Here is a 17,527-nt window from a genome sequence, read left to right as displayed (position 1 = left end):
AACATCTAAGCAGCTCTGTGATCCAGTAAGGGAAGTCAGGAGGGACAGGAGCCAAAACTGACATATAATGCAGAAATGCAATCTGGAAATTTGGGTTGGGGGAATTTCTTCTGCCTCCACTGAGATGAATGTGTGGTGGAGTAGCCCATGATGTGTTTCATGAAAGGCCAGGTTGGCATGCAGGTTTCTCCTTTGCACAAGCTTCTTCTGGCTCCTGTTGATTTCCCTGTTGTTTCCCTGAACCTGGCAGGGATCACTGCTTGTTATGATAACATCAGTCAGAGATAAGACTCTTGTACAGAAGACTTCAGGCTGTCAATGGTTTAACCACCACGTTGCAGCTGTGTTCAATAAATAAACCTTAGGGAATTCTCAGAATGGGGCTTTTGGAGGTGTGGAACAGTTAGTCACTGCAGACCTAAGGTACTAATGTCGGTCCTGCCATTTTGGAGTCTGCTCCAAGTGTTGCTGTGCTATAAGGAGAGCTCCAGCAGAGCAGATGTGCAATGAACATATATAGGGCAGCTTGGAGCATTTTCTAAAATCCCACAGGAAAGATCTAAGGCAATAGATGTGTTCATTTGGTAGGATTTCTGTGACTTCTGTGAGCCCCCCTCTGATGTCTCACAGCTAAGGCATGGTGTTCCTGCTTGGCCAGGAGTGTAAGTCACAGCCTTCCAGAAAAGGATGTTGGTCTCTTACTCACTTGGAGAGTTTAATTTAAGCTCCCAGGTGAATATCTTGTGCTCTCAAGGACTTGTTGACTTACCTGATAGACCCATGGCCAAGAGAAACTGAAGGAAAGCAGGGCAGAGATTATACCACCAGCCCTGACACACCCAGCAGACCCACTCTCCTTTGTTTTAAGCTGCATTTTTATTTGTTTGGTTTGAGTTTCTGTTTGTTTGGTTTGGTTTTTTTGTTTGTTTTTTTTTGTGGAATTAAATTGTTTTGGGTTTTGTTTGGTTTTTTTGATGGTACAATAAGGGGTAATGGTTTTAAACAGAAGAAAGATTGCTTTAGCCTAGATGGAAGGAACAAGTCTTTTACTGTGGGAGTGGTGAATCATGGACACATGTTGCTCAGAGAGGTGATTGATGGCCCATCCCTGGGAACATTCATGGTGACATTGGAAGGCATTCTGAGCAACCTGATCTAGTTGAAGATGTCCCTGCTCATGGCAGGGGTGTTGGGCTGTATCACCTTTAAAGGTGCATCCCAAGCCAAACTGTTCTATGATTCTACCTCCACAATTCTTTGGGGTTTTTTTCCCTGCTGAGGTATGGACCTGGCTTTGCATTTCACTTCACTGTTGCAGGTTAAATTCACCAAGCAGTGTCAGGGTGGCTTTGTGAACAACTGTAAGTACCAGTGATACAGCAACAGGCTTCAGGTTGCAAAAATTTATGTTGGAAGGTTGTCTAAGTAAACTGCAGAAGGGAAACCCTGGAGGCAGAGAGCTGGCAGGAATTGGACACCTGCTAAAAATGCAGGCTGCTTTACAGCATGTGAAATCAAAGCAGCCTTGGGAGCCTGTTAAACTGCTCAGCCAATAGGTGTAGAAGGTGTTCCAAATAAGCAACACATGGCCTCCAAAGAATGTTTTGAACACCTCCCTGTTGCTATTTCCTGATACTGTCAGTGCCTGGTGTTTCCTCCATGCTCTGGCATTCTTACTATTATTGTAGGTACTGAGGGTGTTGCAAGCACATTGCTTAGGTGAAATGGTAATGGGACAGGTGCCACTAGAGGAATCTGAGGCAGAAAAAGGAGGGCAGCTGTGGACACAGCATCAATCTCTCTCAGCAGTACCAGCCTCTCAGGTGATGCACAGTCCAAGGTGTTTCTGCACTGCAGCCACAGCAGGGTATTGAGAAGAACACTTGAATTAGCTTTTATATTAGCCAGTGTCTAATTCCCTAACTGTAGCGCTCTGGAGGTCAGGAAGGGCTGCAAAACCTGCCCAGGAGCCTGCACTGGGCTGTGATGGTGTCTGGGCTCTCTTAAGTCAGGTTGGCAGTGCTCCTTTGGTGGCCAGAGTGAACTGACCAACAGCTCTGCTGGAATGTAGGGGCCTTGGGGCCTCTGTTTCTGCCAGGGAGTTTGTTTCCTGGCATTGTGGGTTGAATCATATGTGGAGGTGGCTCCAGGCATGGTGGCTTATGGGTCTGGTGTGAGAGATGGGGAGGAGAAGGGGGTGAGACCTGAGTGAGCTGGCTGGGGGGTCTGGAGGAAAGTTAGAGTAGAATAGAACAGCTCAGTTGTGAAAATCCTGCAATGACCATTGAGCCCAACTGCAAAGCCACGGGACAATTAGTTCTTGCCTGTCCATGGAGTATTGCTGCCCACACGTGAAGGGAACGGCAAAACCGTGTGTCCTACAAGCCTTCATCAGTTTGTATTTGCAAGAAAAAGATTTAAAAACCCCACCCCATATTTATAAAACAGCAGAGTCTATTTGGAAAAGGAATTGCAAATAAAGGAATGCAGAGCCTTGGTGTAGTCCTGGGAGTATCTCGGCTGCTGCGTGCGGCGTTTGCAGGCAGGGCACGCCACCCACAAACGTGACAATGTTAATAACAGTATTGATTTGTCTTCATGCAGCTATGAAAGCTGAACCTCAGAGGTGTGGGAGGGCTTTATTGGTAATTGGCATCAAGATTGATGAAGGATAGTATCAACCCAAGGGGAGCACATGGAGGCTAGAACAGGGCAGGGTGAAACTGTGACCAGTACAGGAAGAAAAGTGGCCACAGCACTTGAGGCTTCTCCATCGAGTAGAAAGAATCTGCTGAAAATGTAATGCCTATGACTCAAAGTAAAGGAATGGGCTTAAAATCACTTTGGAGAACAAGACAAAAGAAAAGGTGTCTGCAGTGCCTCTGGTACAAGCCAAGGCCTGTCCAAGGATTTTGCAGGACATGGCAGAGCTGCAATGCCTGCAGGACCGGCAAGTGTGGGTGATATTTGACCTCTCAGAGGGAGTTTTACCCCTGTCAGATCAAAATGTGTTCTGAAAAAATAATTTGTCACCTTGGTTTCTCACGTCTCTCAGTTAAGCTCTCTTTGTAAGGAGGATCTTTACATATGATTGTTTGGAGCAGTCTTCTTAAGCTTTTTGCTAACAGCTCTGAAAATAGTAGACTGATGCACTCACCTCTTCCTGCCCAGCCTCCAAAAGTTTCTGACATCTCTTCCTTTAATTCTGCTTTGTAATTGAATTTCTGCCATGAGTTTCTTTTGCTAATTCATTTATAGCGTACTTTTAATTGTCAGTGAATTTGAATACTGCATGGACTGTAAACATAGAAATTAATGTGTGCTATCCAGTTACCCTCTACTCCAGCAGGTTGGAACAGTGGTTTTATATTATTTCAGACATCCCTGAAAGTCTTTTGGGATGCCAAATTCCATTTACTTTGAGCATATAAATATGGCCAAATAATATTGCACTATTTGACTTGTTGGATGGGGAAAGTACAACAGTTTTGCAGCAGCAACACAGAAGAGAAAGTAAAAGTTTGTGGGTTGTGTTTCCTATTTTGCCATTGACCAAATTCTGTCCCTATGTTGTTTTTCCATTGGGGTTCCTTTGTTTTGCAGCTTGGAGAAATAACATCCATCTCTCTGTAAGATAAGGATACTAAGTTTTTATCATGAAAAGATGTTGAATCTAAAATGATTTGCTTAAATGTTTTTGTTGATGCCAGGTTGCAACATTTATGAGTGCCTGCCCAGGGATCTCAAGAGTAACAGAAAATTTCATGGTAACAGAAAATATATTGGAAGTTACTTCCTGGGAGCAGAAGACTGGTGTAATTAAAACCTGCCCTGATGAGGGAAGCTACCAGGATAAAAGAGGAATACAGTCATTTAGGGGGCACACACTTAAGGGGTTTTCTCTTTGCCTTTATTTTTCCTTCTAGGCTTTTTGGGCTTTAGGGAAGTTTGTTTGAAGCTGCTCCCCAGATGATGGAAGATGCATGGGGAAGGTTGGTGTTCAGTACAAGCCATTCAAGCAGCACCACTCACCAGTCATAGGGCACCTTCAGGGGGTGACTGGTGACCCCAAGTCAGGGCAGGATACCCTGACCTCACCTCTGTGACACTTGTTTTGTTCTGTAATTTGTAGAAGGAGCTGTATTTCCACTGGCTGTTTGACTTCTTTTCAATTTCTTCTTGGTGTTTACTTCTGAAAACCTGTGGAGAATTTGTGAGGTTACCATAACAATCACAAACCAAAATACATAGTGCTAATTTTTTTAAAAGGAGGAGATGGAATTGCAGTGCAGTCACTCTGACTTTTATTACAGTGTTTTTCTGGAAGTTAATAAATTATTTCCCACGTAGTCATCTTCTGGGTGCTTATGAGTAACAGTCAGCATGGGTTAATTTGGAGCAAATAATGTCAGACATCCTAATTACTCTCTGAAGCAGGCTAACACGTCCTGTAGATAGAAAAAGAACAGATGATATGATTTACTCCAATCCTAGTTAAGTTTTTGGTGATGTTTTGATATTAATTAAAAAAAAAAAAGAAAAAAAAAAAAAACCTAAGGAAAAGAAATTTGGTTGAAACTTATGGATAGTGCAAGGCTGGTGTGCTGACCATGATCCAGACTTAGCTTCTGTGTGTGATCAAGCTCAGAAGTGGTGTTGTGTGAGAATTTCCAAAAGTGGACCCAATGGCATGGGTCATTGTTACTGATGCATTTGATAAAATACTCAACAAGTAGGACCAAACTAGGGGATATTACAAGTACTTGGGGGGAGAAAGTTATTTGATTTTCAAGTAGCTTTGGACAGAACCAGAAGATGGCCTTGGAGGGTCCATCATTCCCACCAGAAGGCTTTTAGTGTGGGTTGCATTTATCTCTGGTGTATAGAACACTCGGGGGTGGTTGGAAGTCTTCCATTGAAAAGTGTTGTGGGGTCATGGTGGGTCATACATTGCTTTTGCAGCATCATCCTGCCCCAACAGCAACAGACACATGCTTCCATAAACAGGGGATGGACTTTGTGTCCAGTGTTGGGATCTCCTGATGCTTTGGCGTTGCTGGAGTACTAAAGCCTGCTTGGGGCACTGCACCTGAGGGAAGATGTAAAAAAATGGAAAATGCCAGCAAGGATCTGAATAACAGGACTCAGGGGGAATGATGGGAAGGAATAAGGGTGTTTGGTCTGGAGAGAGGTTGTAGGATTGGCACGAGGAGTTTACAGTGTCTGCAAACAGCAGCAGCTTGCTGTAAGGGGAGAAATATGAAACCCTGTGTCTCTAGGGGTTAGGGGAAATGAGTGTGAGTGGTATCATGAAAAGCAGGAACTCCTCCTTGTAGGGATGGTGAAGTGTCAAAAGGAGGCTGTTGGGAGGCTTTGTCTGGGATGTCTGTGGCTGGGGTTTGACCTTGGCCAGGCCACATGTGTGTGCTAGGTGTGGGCTGGAGGCACCTGGGAGCTAAGCACAGTGGGACGTGTTTGCAGAAGTTACAGGGTTACTGGGTCAGACAGGGATCTGGCAGGAAAGAAGTTGGTCTATTGGGTTGGAGAAGATGAATTCTTCCAGCTGAGCTTGGCCTTGCTGGTGAGGGAGAATCATGGTCAGCTCTGTGAGAGAAGGAATCTGAGCAAGTCACTTGCTTTCGATTTTCTAATCCACAGATTTTGAGAGATTAGGAATCATGGGAGAAGGTGAACCTTGCTCCTGGTGCTCTTATCTGTGACTCCTTGAAGCCTGATGAACCCTCAGCATTCAGAGCTGACAGATGCTGATGGGATGCAAATTGCATTATTTTTTTTCCTTGAGAAACATGCTCAGTGAAAGAAAAGTGATTTCTAACCTTTCAGAGCAATGCTCAGTGGCTGAAGTAAACTTGGAACTGGCTCTCTCATATTCTTCCTTTATTTTTTCCCAGTTTTTACATCTTGGTGTAAAACATCTGTGGTATGAGCTGAGCAAACCTTCCAAATCTGAACTTAAGACTTACTTATTTTGGAAGATGAATTTTTACAAAAAAATATTTAAAACAAAAAGGGTGATTTCAACAGATTGTTGAACATCAGAAGAATTTGCTGTCTGAATTCAAGACAAATCTGTACATTTTTCAACATGGAAATATTTCTTATTTCAGGACAAATAATAAAATGCAAATACACAATAAAGCTGTTTCCCATTGTAGGGTAAGAACTGGAGCAGGGTTTTTGCATGGTTAGACTATTTCTGGTGTTTTTTTTGAACTGGAAACAGTAGCTTTTACAGGAGAAGCCAAGAGTGTGAAAACTGTCACTTAGAGAAAAGCTGTAATGTAAAGCATGTTTGGTTTGTGCCTTCTCTTCCAGGTAATCGAGCCCTGTGGACCTTCTCTGAAGAGATTCCAAAATAGGTGGTGAGTACTTTGCAGACCCTGCTTCTTTTGAGGCACTCTATAATTTAGTAATAGTAAAACTAAATGAGAAATAGAAAATGCAGGCTTTTTGTTCTGCATTGAGTGCGGAAGTTTGCATTTGCTGAGTTAATGGTGTGCTTTAATTTTAAAGCTGGCAGGGCTAATCTTTAAGCAGGGGTTTGTTGTCAAAATGTTAAGATTTGCACTTAATAATAACCTTTGCACTAAAAATAATTTCCTGAGATTGCATAAGTGAACTGTTACATCTAAAAAAATACTTGACTTTAGAGATAATCTGTACAAATTATGCTGCATTTTTTACTAAAAGCCTACACATCCCACTGGGGCGGTGTTTTCTGTGTCAGAAAGCAATCTCAGATTTTTTTTTCCCTTCTGTTTTGTCCAAGGTGTTAATCTAAAGGAATGCAACTTCCAGAGAGTTATATGAGCTGCATAACCCATGCTAATCTCTGCCACATGTGACTGATTTTGTTCTGCCTGCACCCAAGGCTTCCATGTATTTCATTTTTATGCACTTCATTAGGTTCTTATTTGTGAGTAAGTGAAACATTAAATCAGTCAAGAGCTGCAGGAGGATGAGATTACTAAGAACTGCCAATTGGTGCCATTGCAGGTGCAAAATGCTGATGTCAATCAGTGCAATTTCTTTTCCTCTGCTGGAGCTGGTCTCTCTGATGGTGCCAGCTGAGACTTTGCTCTGTAACACCCTTTGCTGTTTGTTTTCGTTGTTTCTAGAGAAATACATACTCTATTTCCTTTTTCAATTCTAGATTTCTTTCCCACGAGATGAACCAAATTATATAATTACCCATTAATTCCTCAGGAAGTTCATTCTTTCGTTGCATTTCCCTAGTGCACAGGATACAGGCCATTAGAGCTCTTGTGTGTTCAGACTGACTAATGAACCATGGCCGAGTGCCCCAAACCTCTAATGGACTCCTCTGTCTTCCAAATCTGGGCACTTCCCATAGATCAGATGCCTTTTGATACACATGGTCCCAGGCTGATTTGAAGTGTCCATATAGGTGAAATGTAGCCATCTGCACTGATCATTTCTCAGGGCAGGGGAGGATGATGGAGTTTGGTGTGTCTGTCAACTTAAATATGGGGAGGATGATGGAGTTTGGTGTGTCTGTTAACCTAAATATGTGTTCGCTGTGCTAGAAAATGGTTACTTGGTATTTATAAGGGGCTTATTTAACACCCCTTAAATGTATATCTTATCAACTCCCTCTTTCAGCATTCCTTCCTTAGTAAGCTGTCGTACACTTATTTTCTATATTGAGGCTTGCGTACCTAAAACTTGAGTTTTATGAGCCCAAATCACGAATCCCATGTGCCTTTCTCAAGAATGCTCTTGTGAGCAGTAGCTTATGAGCCCTCCTCTTCCCCAGCCCTGCAGATAGGATGGGATCTGTATTGTAAACCTGCATGGTTTGTATTGCTAATTTCTGTTCTGGAACCTGAATATTCAGTGGATCTTCTTTGAGAGGTTGAAAAATGAAACAAAACTCTTCTTCTGAGGACAGAGAGGAGTATGATATGGGTGACAGTAATATCATGTGTACAAAATCCAGGTAATTTTAAACTGTCTCTTTAAATTGTACTTAAAATTGGATTTTCTTGTTTTCTTGTTTCAGGTAACACCTGAAAACAGGGTATGAGTAAAAAAAAAATCACTTGTTGATACTCCAGACTGTTTAATATGTCTTTCTCCTGGGTAGTCTCTTTGGGTAGTGCTTTGAAAAGCTCCTGTGGTCTTACCTGGGAGCTTACTTTTGTTAACAGAGCTTAGAGTTGTTGGGTAGTTGTACATCTCATTTTTTGATGCTTCAATGGTCCGTATTCCTCATGTTTTCAAGTTCCGGTGTGTCCATGATTTCAGTTTGGGAATTCATATGATCCATACCAGCAGAAGGTTCATCTCCAGAGGGTAACGGCTCCTGTATGGAGCCTTACAGTGGTCAGGCTGCTTCAGTTCATGTTTAACATGGAGTAAGAGGCAGACTTGAAGGCAGACCAGTCCTGAGACGGATGGGTATTGTCCAAAATGTAATGTGTGGCCAGTGGCACATGGATGGCTTCAGAACAAAGTATGAAACTAAAATGTGTATGAGCCTGCCTGAAGGTATCTTCATTTTTACCCCAGCTAAGCACATCTGGAAGTGAGGGTGCTGGCCATGGAAGGGGGAATTGACATTTGGATGCTGTCCTGCTGGGATAGCACAGGTCTGATACAGCAAGCTGCTTACCTGTGTTTCTGCCTGTAAGCACATAAGCAGCTCTGGGCAGGGAAGCCCAGGGAGCCAGACACATGATGGGACATGCACCCATCAAGGCCACCCTGCACAGGACACCTGAATGCACAGCTGGGCCAGGGGCTCTGTGCCTTGGCCTGTTCCAGGGTGCTGCTGGGTGGCTGTGCTGGGAGGTCAGAGCTGGGATGTGGTCAGGAGGGCTGTCTCTGTCTGGGTGCAGTGCAGGGGCCATGGTGCTGGCATTGCTGTGACCTCTGTGCTGCTCTGGAGGAGCACATAAGTGGCTGTGGCCCATGGCCAGGGAGGGCAGAGGATGGGACATGAGGTAGTGTGAACATCATTTCAGAAACTGCCTGCTGCTGGCATGGACCTGGGGCTCTGAGTCTGGAACAGGGCTCCCTGCTTCTCTGGTCCAAAGCTGGTGTGTTTGGTGCATGAAAGTGAAAGTTTTTGCAGCCAGACTGACAGATCTGTCCTTCCAAACTGGCTTTGAGAAACATCCTATTTTTAAACTGAAAGCTGGGTTAAGACCTCTGCAGCCTTTGTGTTTGTGGGTAGGAGGGTCCCCGTGAATGGGAGGTTGCAAGAAGTACTGGAGGGCTGAGCTTCTGAACATATCTCAGGATCACCTGTGGCAAGACATGGAAGTCGGGGAATGTTCTTGCCATTGGTGTTGGGAAATTTGTTGGAAATATGCTGTTCTGTGCACAGAGCAAGGGCAGGGGCATGTCCCCATGACCTGGCTCTGGTCATCACTAGACATCCCCCCTCACCAGGATCTCCTCATCCTTGAGTCCTGGTGCCTTTCAGCTTGGCTCTGCCTCTACTGCCCTTGTCAGCATTTCTCTGCCTTCTCTACAGCCTACCTGGATCCCCATATCCAGGAAGGGTCCCATGGGATCACCCTTCCTGGTGAAGAAAAAATCCCAGCAGCAGTGCCAGGCTGAGCACCAGGGCAGAGAAGGAGTAGGGAGCAGGCAAGATGTGGGAATTTGAGGCTGTATTCTCCTTCCCCTGTGCATTATCTGCACTACAGCCTTGAAAATCTGCCTTGTTTCAGAACTCAAACTCAAGTCCTCTTGGGGAAAGGCAGACCTTTCAGTTCTGTTAACTTTTCCTGTTACCTTTCCCTCCTGTCTGGAGGGAGCTGTGAGGGCCACATGTCTGCCATACATAAATCTATACTGTGGGTACAGGTAGGGGAGATGGAAGTGCAATTAACTGGAAAATGTGTCTTAAAAAAGAACAAATGGGAGCACAATAGCAAATGAAACACCTTTTGTGAGTAGCTTATGTAACAAAGTAATTGAAAGTAATTCATTATGATTTAACATGTCTTCAATCAAAGCTTCCAATTTTTTCCTTAGCCACCTTTAAAAATTGCTATTTGAGTCTTCAGCTTTTACATTCTTATTATAAATAGGTTTTACTGATGTCTCCTCTGTTTAGAGCTTCTGTGTTGTACTGCACTTTTACTTTCCATATTCACTGTTTGCTCATTCAAGGATGTTAAGAAAAAAACCCCAGAATGACTGTGCAACACTGCTGTTCAGCTGTGTTTGTTTTATGAATGAATCTCCTGAGTGCTCACAGGCTTTGGAATTGCTCACTTTTCAAAAACTTTTAAAATTCAAACTTTTTCCTTAATTCTTTACTGTGATGGGAACTAAAGCAGGCTTTCTTTCTAAAAAAGTAAACACTTAGCCTCTTAGCCAAGATTTCCAAGTTGGAAGATAGTGAGGCTCTGTAACTGCCCTGTTTTCCCCACTGTGCTCCCCCAAACTCCACCTGCCTTCTCCATTTTGTAGAGATGTTGCTATGTAGCATGAAAAAGGAGTGGCTCCTAATGCAAGTATCTCGTGTTGATTCACTGCTATACAACTGTTCATCCCCTAAGAGTGTGGGATTACCAAGCATTATCATGCTCAGATTGACTCAGGTAGTACTATTTTTATTTAAGCTGTATTAAGGTATCGTTGTGAATCTTTGGTCTTGCAGCATGGGTGTAATACGATTTACTATTTTTATAAAAAATCAACATGTCTGTACAAATCCTGTCTATGGCAAGAGCTGCAAAGATTAGTCATGAACTCAACACTTTTTTTTCCCTCTCTCCTCTACAGTGAGTTACTACATTTTTAATGTTCCTGTGACCTATACTGTGCTAGCCAGGCTCAGAATAAAATAAGGTGGTGCCTTGGCTTTTGCTGTCAGGGACTTGCTGGGAGAAGCTTTGGTGTGAGTGGGGGGCTTTGGTGAAAGTGGGAGCAAGGTTTGGGAGTGCTCAGTGGAGTTTCCTGGGCAGTCACCAAGGGAGTGCAGTGGGTTTCACCCACCTGAAGCCTTGAGGACCCTTCTAATTCAAGCAAATGAGACTTGCCATGACCAGCAATTCTGTCCATCCACCTTGCTGGCTTTTATATCAGGCCCCACCGGTCTTAATTTTAAAAAATGGTAATTTAGAGTGGATCCTTACCTTGCTCAGGTCCTTCTCATTACCCTGCAGCAGCTTGGTACCCTGGTAATGCAAAGATAAACATGCATCCTAGCTTGGCTAAGGGATGCAGTCAGAAATATCTCCAGACAGCCTGTCTGTCCAGCTGCATGCCTGCCGGTTGGATAGACTGCCAACCACTGTGTTTCCAGAGGGGAACTAAATAAATCATGGCCTTTCTTGGAAAGGGCATGCAATGAGATGAGGCCTGATTTTCCTCAACTGGGACAAATATGAAGATGATCAAAATAAGTTCCTTTGCTGAGTGGAGTTACCACTAAGAGTCAACATGGTTTGCAAAGATGATGGGTGCAAAAACTGCTTCACTATATTGCTTCCGTGATCTAGGAATTGCATAGCAGAGTTACAGTAGCCCAGGGAAATATTCCCTAAAGCTGCTTGGATGCAGCTCCCTTTCTGGGGAACTCAGTAAAGTGGAGATTGCCACTCCTAGACTTCCCACCTCCAGAATTCACTGGGATGGGGGCTGCTCCAGGGCTGGGAATGCAGCACTGTCTCCTTAGGGGGAGTTTCTGGGAACCTTTCTGACCTTCATCGGCATTTGGAAGGAGGGCTGATGAAAAGAGAAGCTGAATGTGGGCATCCTCCTGGGCTCTGTATCCTGGGACAGCCTGGCTGGTGAGCAGCTTAATTGCTGTAAGTGGCTTATGGCACCCAAAGGCCGCAGGAGGCAGCCATGGCTGTGTTGAGTGTGGTCTGCAGTTGTGTATGACATACAGAACGACAGAAGGAGCATTTCCATCCCCATCAAGCCTTCATTTGAAAAAAGGGGGGCATTTAATATGGGGGGGGGGGTTACAACCTTCTTCTTAATTACCAGGAATGCAGAATAACATTCAATAACTGCTTGACTACTGTCTGAAGTAGAAAAGAAACATGTAATAACGGTTGGATGCTCCATGGTTCTGTGTGAGCAGCACAGTGTCCAGTGAATGGGGAGAAGATACTGTGGGTTTGCCAGTGCAGATCTCCAGCCAGGTTCTTGCAGAGTCCTGTTCCCTGCTGACCATGAGCTGTTGCAGCAGGTATGGAAATCAGCTGGTGAATTCTCCATTACACCGTTTAGGGTAAAGGAACATAAAGTGCCAATTTTGCCATAACAAAATTCATGGATAATTTTGACATAGGATGCACATTGCTTTGTTAATGGTTTTGTTTGGCAGGCTTCCTTTGGGACTTTTTTGGGAGGGAGGAGTTCCCCCAACAGCACCAAGTGTTGCATGTACATCTGCTGTCATGTGTAGACATTGCCTCCTCCTGCACAGTGTTCCAGTGGAGTTCCAGCAGAGCATCAGTGGGGCTGCTGGGGTGCAAACTTTTTGTGTGAACAAAGAGAGTCTCAGCTAAGCCAGGCAGTTTTGTTTTCCTTCTCCCTATGCTTTTGGTATTTATAAATATCACCCTTGGGCTACCATAAAATCTGGTCTCTTAGCAGTCAAAATCCAGCTGTTCCTTTCCAGAGAGCTGATAGGAATTCTCAGGAAAAGCAGACATGGCCATCAGTCCCTTGTCTAGATTTTGTTGTTGTCTGGAAAGAAGCATTGGGATCTGCAGTTGGACTAGATGATCACTCTGGGTCTTCTTCCACCTAAACTACTTTGTTCTATTCAATGCAGACAGGATTGGAGAGCTGGAAGAAGACTGGGCTGTAGGTCCCAGCTGTAGCTGTGTTCCTGATTTCGAGCAGGAGTGGTGGGAGATATTTTCTTTGCTAGATACTTGCTGGATGACTATCTTATACCCTAAAGCCCAAAAATTCATTATCTCAATATTGAATTCATCAGTAAATTGAGTGTAGTAAATCTGTTACAGTAAAAATGAAGTGAATTAAACTACAGAAGTTTTTATTCCACCCAAAAAATCGTATTTGGCCTTCATTGAATTTCAAAGAGGATATAATTTGTCATTTTATTCAATGAAATGCCACAGGCAAAATAATTTAGGAAAAATATTACTTTTTGTAATTTGGGGAGGAAATTTCATTTTAGGTATTTACCATCCAGAAATTGTTTTGTTGCACATCAGTATTAAGACATATCCTTATGGGTGTAGATCATGGCTCATTAGTTGTTATTTAACATTACTGCCTATTTGTCAGAATAGTTAATTATCTAGTTCTGATAATTTATATTGGAATCACTAAGGCAGCTTGTTTTTAAATCCTTTCTTTTTCTAGGTGAAAATACCTTCTCTCTGAATGATAAGGAAATATTTTAATGCTGCAACAAGGAGCACAATAGATAGGTATGTTAATACAAGTGCCTGAAAATATAAAATTGAGAATGTAAAATCTGTGCTCACTGGTTTCAGAATATGCCAGGAATACCTTCCCCGAGTTTTCACATGTTTTGTAACTGTTTTGAATCTGAAGAAAAGAGCCTTTTTCTTTCATTTTGGTTGGTTATTTTGTTTTAAGTTTGACCAAGTAGAGTTCATAGACTCAGCTCTTCAGTCATAGAGTGAGCTAAGAGGATTGAATGGTCCCTGTTTTCCACTATAAAAATAGTGAGAGGTGAATTTACCTGCAAAGTGGCACCTGAGTGGACGACTGATAGAAGATAGCAAGTGCAAGAGGAATTTCACAGCCGACAGGTACTAAATTTTGAATTTTGTGTGGTACCTGGGAAGTGACTTCTGAGAGTCCTCCTGAATCAGTGTGTTTTAAAGATCATAGCGTGGGACTCTAGAAAAAAGGGTTTGGTTTCGCAGGTTATCTGGTTCTTCAACTGTTTCCAGATGTTTAGCAACTTTGTGGTAGCGTTCCCCTCCAGCCATGTTTTCTCTGCACCCTGGATAAAGTGGGACTTAGTAGGAGAGTGGGCCTTGTCATGCTTTCCACCCCTTCTGAATCCTTCCCATGATGATAAAGAGTATCTAAACAAATGCAGAAGTTTTATTTTATTTCTCATTGCATCTCAAGCATCCTTCTCCCAAGCTCTGCAAGATGCCCCAGCTGAGGATGATGATGTCTCTGCCTGGACAGCCAGGCATCCTGGGGGAACTGAGCAGCATCCACCTCCATGACAGCTCCCATGCAGAACACAGCGTTTGTTATGCCTTAACTTGTAAGAAATGGTTTAATAATGGGAATATCAGCAGACCCCTGGGTATAATGCTGCTGCTATATGCTTTCATAAATCTAAGGTTTAGGTATGACAGTTACGATACATGGCATTGGGAGTATGTGAAACAGCAGTCATTAAACAAAAATGAGCTTTTAAACTAATGACAGCTGCCTAAATGGCTTTGCAGTGAAGCAGATTCCCTGAGGCTACCATTCTTCAAATAATACAGGTCCTATTGACTTTGAAAAAAGCAGGAAAATATTTTGTTTTCATGCTGTAGTACTGCTTTTGCATTCATCCCAAAGGTCAAGCTGTGAAGCGTTCACTAGGCTTTAAACTGGAAGTGTTAGGAAAAATGAATGGTAATATTTCCAGTAATTCATTCACTGTTATTCCCCTGAATTAAGCCATATGCAATACCAGGAATTCACACCTCTTCCAAAATGAGTTTAGAAGTAAGTATGGGGACACTTTTCTCCATCTAAATTCAGCTTAGTGTTTAACTCAGTAGGTAGTTCTGCATAGTAGCTCTGCTATACAGAATTTTATCCAAATGTCTTTATCAAAACCTCTTTCAACTCCTGCTGGTTTAAAATTATACACAATAAAGCACCATGTTGCTTTGTCTCCTTTGAGGACATCATTCCCAGCCTAAAGCCAAAGGCTTAAAGATGCATGTTTTGTCTTTTCCTTCATGCCAGATGTCCTGATGGACCATGGCTACCCATATCTGAAATGCATTGGCCAGTTTCCTTGAAGATACATTTTAAGCAGGTTGATGGTTGCAGAAGACCAGCCTATTCTCAGTCAACCACTTCCACATCTTTTTGACTTTGGCTTTTCCCCTGCCCAAGTTTGTTTTCTTCCTGAAAGTGCTTGTTTGGCTTCTGTCTTCCTGTCCCCCTCATTCTTCATCTTTATCAGAGCTCATGGGTTTATTGTTCCTCCTTTTATTACCAGAGATAGCGGAGAGTGCAGAATAACCCATACTGTGGAAGGATGTTAAACAGCAGAATTTGGTTGTTTTGCATCATATCTCTTCATACCATAAACAACTTGGAGCCCACTTCTTGTTCTATAAATCCAGCTTCAGCCTTGTACTGACCTTGCTTGATGATTAACTCCAGATAGCTCCATTTTTATATAAAGCAAGCAATTCCACTACAATTGCATTGAAATCTGTTGAGAGCAGTCAGATTTCACTTTCTTCCTGTCATGAGATGGCAATTTAAAGCTGAATATTCAAATGCTCTCTGATGTTCCTTGTAGCCCTGCAAGACTGAGCAGAGATTAGGAAGGATGGGATGGAGGGTGGGTCAGAGGTCTCCTAACAAACCAGGGATGTTGTGTGCAGCTTTCAGAACCTGACAAATTCTCTTGCAAACCTTGCAAATTTCTCACCAGAAATCCTGACTCTCTGCAGGCTTTGGAGATCCTGGGGAGGCCTGGATAATACACTGTTCTTTCCACCACTTTTCTTGTTTGCCTCTGTAGCCTGTCCTAGCCACAAAGGTGCTTTCTGTGGGCAGCTCTCTGTGGAAGAGGAGGGCTGTCTAGTGGTGGTGACTTCAGCCATATTGTCTCCTAGGGATTTGTACTCTCATCTTCCTAGGGAGTATGCTTGAGTCAGGGGAGAAGAGTGGAAGAAGAAGAGTTGTATTAACTAAAACATGAACATTTGAACAGACGGCTGACCTCTGTAACACCATGAACTGTTTAATTTTAGAAATTTGCAGGCTGTTTCAAGTTTGTCATGCTCCTTACAACCATCTGAGCATAGATACACAACGACTTATTAGCTTACTGCAAAGCTTTGTTGTTTAATTTCCTTGCTGTTTGAAACACTGAGCTTTAGGTTGAATAAGCAAGATCCTGGATCATCAAGGGGAATGATTCCCTTAGTGACAACTTCCTTTGAACCACTGAAGGCTGAGGGAGAAGAGGTGCTCCCAGTTATGGTGGAAGGAGCTCAGCTCCTCTGTTTTTCTCACTTCCCCAGCATGCTCAGCCCTAGCACAGACAGGGGCCATGGAACAGTTAATTGTGGGCAGGGAGGAGACAGATGATCATCCTGCCCCAAATCACTTAAACGCCTTAGGAGTCTACCCTTGCCTGTCTGAATGAGCCAACTAATCTTTCAGTGAGCTGCACTAGTGAGCACTGAGTTATATATGGTACAAGCAGGGAGATGACACAAAATGATCAAATTCCTCTATCCTACCTCTACCACAGCAAAACCTGTGCATCCTTTGCTTGCTTAATCATAGAAGAAAATCATTGTTTGAACAGAATTGTTTCTGGCTATGGGGAGTTCTCATGCTCTGGAGGCTTTTAGTCAGGGTTGCATATCTTTTGAAAACAGGTGCTACAGGCCAAATGGGTGGTGACTGGGTACCAAAATTCTTGGAGAAATTATGAATGAAAAGGTATTGGACTAGATCAGTGGTTCTCAATGCTTTTTGTGAGATCACAGTGAATTCCCAAGAACTGTGCTTCAGGCACTTGTGTGGCAATTTGAAAGAGCAGTATCTGCTTGGTGACCATAGATAAAGTCTTTGGTGCTGTCCTGGAAACCTGCTGGGATGAGTGATGCCAAGAGTCCCATCTGGAATTCAGTGAGTCAACACTGGAAGAATAGTTGAAGGACTTGAAAAATGTCTTTATAAGGAGTGTACCATGTTTGTTAGTCCACTAAAAGTGCAAGAAAAAATATCAGTGCAGCATGTATTTCTTTTATAGAGATCTGGCTTATCACTATGGTTGCCTCTTCTTAATTACTGCTAATGCTTCTGAAGGCTGTGCAGTTGGAAATGGAATGTGGCTGGCCCAGAGTCAGGGCACAGCAGCTTTTATCAGGACCACTCAGAGGCAGACCATCTGCAAAATGTATTTATTTTTTTCTCTGGTTGTCTTCTCTAAATAAAAATGTGATGCTGTGAGGATGTCCATTCCATCTATTCCTACACTCCACCAAAGTTGCCATTTTCTGAAAAATTGTTTTTGAAAGTTGTATTTGGCAAATGTCTGTTTAGTTAATTCCTCTCTTGCCATTGCTGCTTGTCCGTGAAACCCAAATCTCTTTGTATCCAAGCTGAGCTGTAGCTCAGATCAGAGTATTCTTTAAAGTGTAGTTGCTTTATGCTCATTTGGGGCTTTTTTAGCTCCCTTCCTTAGGCAGTGGGAGAAGTGCAGGCACTTCACACCTGATGGAGACAAAGCTGGTACCTGCAGAGCCAAGGGCTCTTAGGGAAGGGGTGACACTCCCGTGGTCAGGGCTCCTTGCTC

At 43.2% G+C, this 17,527-nt stretch overlaps 1 protein-coding gene across 2 annotated transcripts in view; it reads left to right on the top strand.

Annotated features, from left to right (window-relative positions):
- The window catches only part of HPCAL1 (hippocalcin like 1), a 64,508-nt gene that overhangs the window by 9,328 nt on the left and 37,653 nt on the right, over positions 1-17,527 (top strand). Inside the window, exons 2-3 of one of the 2 annotated variants that reach the window (XM_058800893.1) lie at positions 6,337-6,383; positions 13,354-13,421. The gene's annotated coding sequence lies outside the window, so the exon portion shown is untranslated. The remainder of the gene's footprint in view (positions 1-6,336; positions 6,384-13,353; positions 13,422-17,527) is intronic. The other variant, XM_058800892.1, reaches the window with a different exon arrangement.

The sequence above is a fragment of the Ammospiza caudacuta genome, chromosome 3, assembly GCF_027887145.1.
Source record: "Ammospiza caudacuta isolate bAmmCau1 chromosome 3, bAmmCau1.pri, whole genome shotgun sequence".
Lineage (NCBI taxonomy): Eukaryota > Metazoa > Chordata > Aves > Passeriformes > Passerellidae > Ammospiza > Ammospiza caudacuta.
Note: the sequence above shows the minus strand (reverse complement) of the source record. Positions and strands in the feature narration are given on the sequence as shown.